This window comes from Schistocerca serialis, chromosome 6 (genome assembly GCF_023864345.2).
Source record: "Schistocerca serialis cubense isolate TAMUIC-IGC-003099 chromosome 6, iqSchSeri2.2, whole genome shotgun sequence".
Lineage (NCBI taxonomy): Eukaryota > Metazoa > Arthropoda > Insecta > Orthoptera > Acrididae > Schistocerca > Schistocerca serialis.
This window is the reverse complement of record NC_064643.1, coordinates 595,894,716-595,903,723: the sequence shown is the minus strand read 5'-3', so window position 1 is coordinate 595,903,723 and position 9,008 is coordinate 595,894,716. Positions and strand designations below refer to the sequence as shown.

At 41.6% G+C, this 9,008-nt stretch overlaps 1 long non-coding RNA gene across 1 annotated transcript in view; it reads right to left on the bottom strand.

Annotated features, from left to right (window-relative positions):
- Positions 1-1,440: 1,440 nt before the first annotated feature.
- Positions 1,441-9,008, bottom strand: part of LOC126484301 (uncharacterized) — a 51,048-nt gene continuing 43,480 nt past the window's right edge. Inside the window, exons 2-4 of the long non-coding RNA XR_007587835.1 lie at positions 4,724-4,807; positions 4,028-4,112; positions 1,441-1,624 (exon numbers count right to left, since the gene is read on the bottom strand). This is a non-coding gene — a long non-coding RNA (uncharacterized LOC126484301). The remainder of the gene's footprint in view (positions 1,625-4,027; positions 4,113-4,723; positions 4,808-9,008) is intronic.

Sequence of the window (9,008 nt, the reverse complement as noted above, 5' to 3'; positions counted from 1 at the left end):
GATGCAGAGATCTTTTAGCCACGCTACTCGTTTAAGTATTATCATTAGTGTCAATGATTTTGCGGTTGAACTTGCTTAGTAAATTTTGAAAGGCTAGTTCTATGGGCTCTAAATGCTTGCATTGGTGTACCAATAGCACAATAGTTTTTTAAATATAGCTCAACTGCCGGCCGCGGTGGTCTAGCGGTTCTAGGTGCGCAGTCCGGAACCGCGCGGCTGCTACGGTCGCAGGTTCGAATCCTGCCTCGGGCATGGATGTGTGTGACGTCCTTAGGTTAGTTAGGTTTAAGTAGTTCTAAGTTCTAGGGGACTGATGACCACAGATGTTAAGTCCCATAGTGCTCAGAGCCATAGCTCAAATGAATTTCTTACTCAAATAAAAAAGATGTAAGAATTATTCGGGCATAACTTCCATCGAAGGAGAGGTAGTGACCGACGGAGCTGACATTGGGGAGAAAACAGTACGAGTCTTATTACGAAGAAACCCTACTTGCTGTTACCTTAATCTATTTAGAGAGACCACCGAAACCCTAGATGTTTATGAACTGTAATATCTCTTTATATTCGATGAATTATTCAGATACAATTCTAGCCTTGAATGACGTTTACTAATTTTCTATCTTCATACTCGCAGAATCCATGCGAAAAGTAGTTCATACAATAGCTATGCCATGAGCGCATAAGTAATCTTTGTAGTACTCTCTCTGGTGGTTGTTAGAAAAAAAAAAAAAAAAAAAAGGAGAGGGAGCTTCCGAGATTGTCTTCGTGCCGATTAGCCTGAGCTTGGTTTGGAAGAACTGTAATCCGATTATTGAGATTTATCACAGAAGATAACTGATACGAACTGTACGATTAAAAGGAAATATATATAGATTGCTCCTTCAAATAAAACGTGTGTATTTGAAATTTGAGAATTAATGATATTTATCGATATATTGCGTAGTTGTTAATCAGAAGGGAACTTCCGAAAGACTGGATACGAACCTGCATTTAATAATCCAAGAGCTCCATTACTTCTTCGGAAGGTTAAACTTCATCGAAGCCAAATATCCGCTTGATATGAGGTTTCCCGACTGATTATACAACGCTCCCAAAATTACGAGGCATTTTATTTGTACAGATTAGCAGACTGCCGCAAAGCACGAGCCTGCAGAGAAGAAGAATCATCGCCTGATTTCATTCTAACAAGTAAAATTTCAGAATCATTTTGAGTGACTGAGCTATGACTGTGTTTCCTATCATGAATGATTGATTGCTCGAACGAATTGAGAGCTACAGAATTAGGTAGATAGGAGGAAAAATTACAGAACGAATAGGGACTTCTACCACTGTCAGACTAAATGCGAGGTCCGTGTGTTACCGCAATGCCACCTCAGTAGAACTAAAATAAATAACGAGACCATGTTATCCCATTAAGCCGAAGTTTTATTGAATCGGCAGCTGTGGTTTGAGGTGTTAGTAGTCGCGGTGTCCCCGTCGAACAGTTTAGCAGCCAGACGGCCTTCTGCAGACGCCGAGTTGATGGCGACGCCCGCAACATGCAGCGTAGGATTTGGTGACTAAGAAGAGCTGCATGGTGTGGAGTATGGAGCCTCATGGTTGGCGGGGAGGCCGCTGCAGTGACCTGCCGACAAATTTAAATTTCATAATTAAAAACGTGATCACATTATGGTGGGTTGATACGACTTAATATGTAAAGAAAACTGCTAAATTATCGTAGGACCGAAGCATATATATACGGTCGATTTCTGAATCTATATTGTTCAGACTGCAAAATAGACACGAAGCACAGTTACTAGTTTATAGCTATTGGGACAAGTGTAACGCGCTTCGTAGGTAAGGGCCAATAAAATAGTGCAATGACAGTATTTTTATAAATTATTCTGCACCTTAGATGCAGGTTCAGCGAAGGATGTTCCTGTCGCCCCTACTCATCAACCCTAGGATACAAAGTATCGGTAATATAAATTTAAATCTGAAAACCACTAGCGACGTCTAATTGCCCCTATCCTCCTCCCTGAGTATAATTCCTTCTGATGAAATGGACTACGAAATCTTTATATCATGATGGAAGCAGTAGTTATAAGTATCAGGATATTTCTACCATTGTACTGTCTATTATACTGACCGTTATGTTAAGTTCTACGTATAAAGCAACCGAAAGAACTGACTATTGGTATATGCAATTATGCCAGAATCTTTAACGAAATCGTCGTAATGAATGGGATTGATTTGAAATTTCGTTAAAGAAGAATAATAAATTTTATCTTTTGCTTTTAAGTTAATTTTCTTTCGTGCGAACTTTGTTGTAGAACCACTCTCTTATTTTCGTGTGGTAATAAAAAATTTTTACTTTCTTAAGAATTACGTATATGTAAAGAAAAAAAATAATATTTACGTGAACTCATATGAACTGGTTAAGAATATTAGGTTGAGAATTGAGTCCTTTAAATCATTCGGCCTTGGCATACACTTTCCAGATGCAGTGGGTTTTTTGTTAAATATTTTTACTGAATTTTATCCCGGCACTAGCCATAGAACACAAGATTACCTCTATTAGCAGAAAATGTTTTAATTATTGCCAAGCCGACATTTATCACTGATCAAACCTACTTCATTACACATTTAAGATATTTTGAAAGAACCAAACTGTTTAAATTTCAATGTTAACTAACATTAGCTATCCGCCTACGAATGCACAAACGTATAATTAATTCAAATTTTATCAGCCACAGGATCACTGAAAAAGAAGAACAATTTCTTAATTCACCATTGATTTTTATGCATCTGTTCCCGATTTACGGGTTTGCTATTGTTGGTCGCGGCACAGCCCAGCAACACCGCTAAAAAATGCTGAAAAATTCTTAAAGAAATTTTATAGATGACGTGGGCAAGCTAATTTACATAATTAATTCACACTTTTGATAAACTCTAATATATTTAGATCAAACAACAATACAACTCACATTAATTCGTAACGCATCGTCTAATGGCGGCTAAGTCCAGACAGAGACAAAAGAAGTCTACCCATTCGTAAAAAACTCTTTCACAGTGTCCTACCGCAATGATTTCTGAACAGAGAAGACCAAAGAATACATAATGCATTGTGCTTAAATAGTATTGCTGACTATTAACATTTCTTTGCAAATTGACGATATTATTCTCTTCTGGCAACATATCTCTGCTATCGCAAATACTGACACATTTTACAATCACATAATAAATACAGAAAAATTCCTATCCTAAATACAGAGAAATATTACAACCAAAAAATATAAGGAGAATAACAAATGTCTTTTACACCACATTCAGTAATATTTTTGTTCAATAATTAAGATATATACAACTTGCCCAGAGCGGCGTATATGGTACAAATAAACTCCTTTTTTTTTTTTTTTTTTTTTTTTTTTAATAACGTGAGTTTGCCAGGGAACGTTACAAATCGTAGGGCTTCTTACAAGAAGTTCTGCAAATGTTGAATTGAATTTCAGAGGGTGTCATGGATAAGTGTATGACAGAAAAATAAACGTTGATGTAGTATAAAATAACGGAACCAAAGACCAAGTAAAGGCAGCGTGGGATGCTCAAGGTGAAGGTGCACTGAGAACTTGATAACTGTTTCATATGCGGGAGGAGACACAGGAGCATGTTTTCTGAAAAGCTCTCCTTGAGTTTAAGTAGAACTTAAGGAAGGAGCGAAAAAATATACTGTCGCAAAAGGACTAGGTAGCTGCTCACAGTTCAAAACTGTTATTGAAGAACAATATTGTAAGCATCGTGATAATCACCCACAGTTCAATGTAACAAAATTTACAATCAACTATAGAACTTTGTGTTTTGTGGGCTTGTCGATTTACCTAAGCTGACAGCATTTCAGTGACACTGAAAACGTACAATTGTAGAGTCGGAAAAATAACGCAAACGCAGGTTATCGTTTTGAAGGGAGTTAACGATGTGGCCACGAAACGAGAAATACACTTAGCAACCAAAATATACTGTTCTCTATAAAGATCGGAGTTTCACTCACCGTAGCAGTGTGGCTTTCTTCTTCTCACTGCAGTCGTCTCTGCAGTAGCTCCTCAAAAAAACGCGTCAAGCGTAAACTGACGCACCTGTTGGAAAAGAGCTTACTAGTTTTCTGATGTCCAACATGTGGAGTAATATATGAAATGTGCTAGTTCCTAAAATGTCAGACTGTTACGAAGTGTTACATTTATCACGACTTTTGCGAGCTACATTTATTGACATTATATATGCAGTGACTGATATTAATATTCAAGTAACATCACTACTCTGTCCATGCCTGACCAACTAGTAATACTAACAAAGTACTAATATCTCTTCATCTCCAAGTTCTCCTCTGCGCGACTGGTTATTGAACTTCCTCTGGGAATTATGCCGAATTGTCGTTTATGTTGTATGCACAATATCTCAACGACTGACCATGCCATCTTCTTCACGTCGTGTGACGTTTCCCGACTGTTTGGTGTGCAGGCAGTGAGTACACGTAACAGCAAAACTCTCTGCACCCGAGGAAGACGGCTGGGACGATCATCAAAGAATTGTGCACAAAATGCAAACAACAACTCGGCAAAATACCTGGAACTAAAGCATTATCTTCTATCGCGTTCGTGAGTGAGTGATCATGTGAACATGAAACAAAAAATTCACGTTGAAACTAAATGCTATTACAATGCCGTATACAGATCTAATTTACACTCACCGGAGCAGCACGGATTTCTTCTTCTTCCTGCAGCCGCTTCTGCAGCAGCTCCACAAAAAAAGCGTCAAGTGTAAATTGACGCTCCTGTTGGAAAAGAAATTATTAGTTTTATGATATAGAGCATGTTTATAAATCGAAGATAGAACTAGTTGTTAATTTCTACAGGTCTTACGAAGTGTTACATTTGTTAAGAATTTGTGGGCCTGTAGATAGCGATAGAAAGTATATATTGATTGCCTGTAATAGCCAAGTTACATCTCTGTTCTTCTCACGTTCCCTACCACTATTCTACGAACGAAGTGTTAAGCTGGAACGACAGAGGGCTACAGAGGAACTACTCGAGGTACAGCGTCGCCATGATCTTTGTATTCTGTGTTCCAGCGGGTTCTTTCTCTGGAAAGGAATGTGAGACTGTGACAATTATTACTAACAGTTCCAGTTTCTCTATGCTCTGAGTCCTCCGAACACAACATTAGGCTTGGAAGTCTGAAGTTCAAGAATACAATTCCTTTGGTCATTAGATATTAACCCCGATTAACAGGGAACTCGTAGAGCAGCCATATGGTTTACAATGTCGTCTTCAACCAGTCACTTGTTTTGGACGTTTATTAAGTGAGGCTCCGCTCTTACAAGACAATTCAGCATAATTCTCTACAGCTTGACAGGGTCTTTTCCATCGTCAAACCTCATCAGCATCATAGTCCAGGCACTCTTTAACTAATGCCGTACACAACTTCTTGGTATATTAATTATCTTGGTACTATAAACACACTATGTTTTAGGTAAGTGCTAAATTTAATGGCCCTCAATAGAGTTGCTGCAACCATTTAATCAGCTTTCGGCTAGACTATCAATTTTATCTTATCTAATGCCAGAAGTGTGGATATAATGTGCTAATAACATGGAGGGGGAGAAGCTGGGGCCTGTGGGATCTGGGGAAAAGAGCAAGCATATCATGCAGCCAAGGGACACAACGTACCATTATCCTGCAGGTGAGAAAGACATGCGACTGTCGGAAAAGGTGTGACTGGCCAATCATCGGACCAAGTCCGACCTCATACATATCAATCACTTTCTCACACTGAAATTACCCTGACTCCTATCCGAATAGGATACACTTCGAATGTCTTCATAATCTGGCGAGAAGACAACTAAATCTGTAATGGCTGTGGCGTAAATATTCTTATACGCCATATTTTCTGTGCTCGTTATCTTTTCATGAGAATGCAGAAGTGAATTTAAGTGGAGACCAGCCATTTATTTTACTTGAAGTAAATTTTGTGTGTCTCTGGAGACTAGGTTGAAAGCTTTAGTGTGTCGTTGATTGACCAGCAAATGCCACTTCGCTCCAGTGATGAACAAATCCATCCATTCGCCAGTGACATTCATCTGTGGCGGTATTTTAGATCCAGTCACGAAAACTGAAACGATCCCTCCCCAATGAGGCCTATCTGTTGAGTATGACGCGTCGGTCGGTCGGTACCGTTGGGCCTTCCGACGCTTGTTCTCACGTAATAAGTTGGTCGGTATTTTAGATCATTCTACTAAACTAGTGAAACGCAGTCATATCACCAGGTATCGAAAGTTTTTAAATATAATTTTAGTAATTATGTGTCTGTGTGTCTGTGCGCGGGTGTGTGTGCAGTAAGGTTTTTAGAGATTGTTTCCATTTTGATTTTTTATTGAATTTTTACTGTTTTAGCACAATGAACCTCACTTTTCTCATAAACGTACTGCTTTCTTACACGGAAACTAACATACAATCGTCTTAGTCAATACTATAGTAGAGATTCCTGTCTAAGATTTGTTATTTTTAATGACTTGTCACATGGGATGTTTATAGTGAAACGCAGATTCATTTACAGTAAATCGTGAGAGTCTATAATACGTGTTGACCATCCTATGTACAATGTAGTAGCTCTAAAACTTCACCGCTTTGAGTATTATATCAGTAATGCAACATGACTGGGCTCAGCTCAAAAGTAAATCGATCAGCGACCAAGTTCTTGTCCAATCGCAGACCTTCCTCTTTCTCCCCTCCCACACACCGGGAGAAAAAGTCTTGATTTTTCGTGTTATGGTTTTAGGGCGCAAAACTGCTACGGTCATTAGCGAAACGTCTTGATGCGTTGGAACATTGCTGCAACTATAACGGGCAGCACGTTAGATATCGCCAGACCGTCTTCACGAGTAGATCTTATTGCGATGTCTCACAACTGCATATCGCATGGAAAAACTTGGGAGGTGATGGCATGTCTTTAAATGTAATTATTGTAATAATAAGAACTGTCAGTGTTACAAACGATCTACACTCCTGGAAATGGAAAAAAGAACACATTGACACCGGTGTGTCAGACCCACCATACTTGCTCCGGACACTGCGAGAGGGCTGTACAAGCAATGATCACACGCACGGCACAGCGGACACACCAGGAACCGCGGTGTTGGCCGTCGAATGGCGCTAGCTGCGCAGCATTTGTGCACCGCCGCCGTCAGTGTCAGCCAGTTTGCCGTGGCATACGGAGCTCCATCGCAGTCTTTAACACTGGTAGCATGCCGCGACAGCGTGGACGTGAACCGTATGTGCAGTTGACGGACTTTGAGCGAGGGCGTATAGTGGGCCTGCGGGAGGCCGGGTGGACGTACCGCCGAATTGCTCAACACGTGGGGCGTGAGGTCTCCACAGTACATCGATGTTGTCGCCAGTGGTCGGCGGAAGGTGCACGTGCCCGTCGACCTGGGACCGGACCGCAGCGACGCACGGATGCACGCCAAGACCGTAGGATCCTACGCAGTGCCGTAGGGGACCGCACCGCCACTTCCCAGCAAATTAGAGACACTGTTGCTCCTGGGGTATCGGCGAGGACCATTCGCAACCGTCTCCATGAAGCTGGGCTACGGTCCCGCACACCGTTAGGCCGTCTTCCGCTCACGCCCCAACATCGTGCAGCCCGCCTCCAGTGGTGTCGCGACAGGCGTGAATGGAGGGACGAATGGAGACGTGTCGTCTTCAGCGATGAGAGTCGCTTCTGCCTTGGTGCCAATGATGGTCGTATGCGTGTTTGGCGCCGTGCAGGTGAGCGCCACAATCAGGACTGCATACGACCGAGGCACACAGGGCCAACACCCGGCATCATGGTGTGGGGAGCGATCTCCTACACTGGCCGTACACCACTGGTGATCGTCGAGGGGACACTGAATAGTGCACGGTACATCCAAACCGTCATCGAACCCATCGTTCTACCATTCCTAGACCGGCAAGGGAACTTGCTGTTCCAACAGGACAATGCACGTCCGCATGTATCCCGTGCCACCCAACGTGCTCTAGAAGGTGTAAGTCAACTACCCTGGCCAGCAAGATCTCCGGATCTGTCCCCCATTGAGCATGTTTGGGACTGGATGAAGCGTCGTCTCACGCGGTCTGCACGTCCAGCACGAACGCTGGTCCAACTGAGGCGCCAGGTGGAAATGGCATGGCAAGCCGTTCCACAGGACTACATCCAGCATCTCTACGATCGTCTCCATGGGAGAATAGCAGCCTGCATTGCTGCGAAAGGTGGATATACACTGTACTAGTGCCGACATTGTGCATGCTCTGTTGCCTGTGTCTATGTACCTGTGGTTCTGTCAGTGTGATCATGTGATGTATCTGACCCCAGGAATGTGTCAATAAAGTTTCCCCTTCCTGGGACAATGAATTCACGGTGTTCTTATTTCAATTTCCAGGAGTGTATAATATCCAGATCGATTAAATATCAATGATTTACTTGAAGTTTATCCATTTACGACTGGTCAGGAATTCGTTATTTTAATTCCTTTTTACTAATACCTAATAGATGAATTAAAATAACACTAGTTCTTCGATGACAGCCAAAGGTGTGTTCATTACGTGGTACATTTATTCTGCAATGAATAATTTTGTTTTAATGGCAGTTATTTAAAGCTATCATTATTAGACAGACAGACAGTACTATTAGTAAGACAGTACAAAGCTACACTAGTTTCAGAGATACACCAAGTTCAGTTATTTAAACTTCGTATTTGGCCAGACACTACGCCGCAGTTTGGTTACTACCCTATGGACCTTCAATATGGTACCGTGATACAGGATCGGTAATTTGTCTACACGTAAGGGAACGCCTTGTTGGTGATATGAAGTTACTGGTTTTTCTATGCAACAGTGTGTTGGTTTAATTCCCAAATCTCTCCGCAGTGTCTGACGAGATTACGATTTTTACAGCTACCCGCTGTCTGAGTCAGTGTATTCTCACCGGGCTGCACCTTT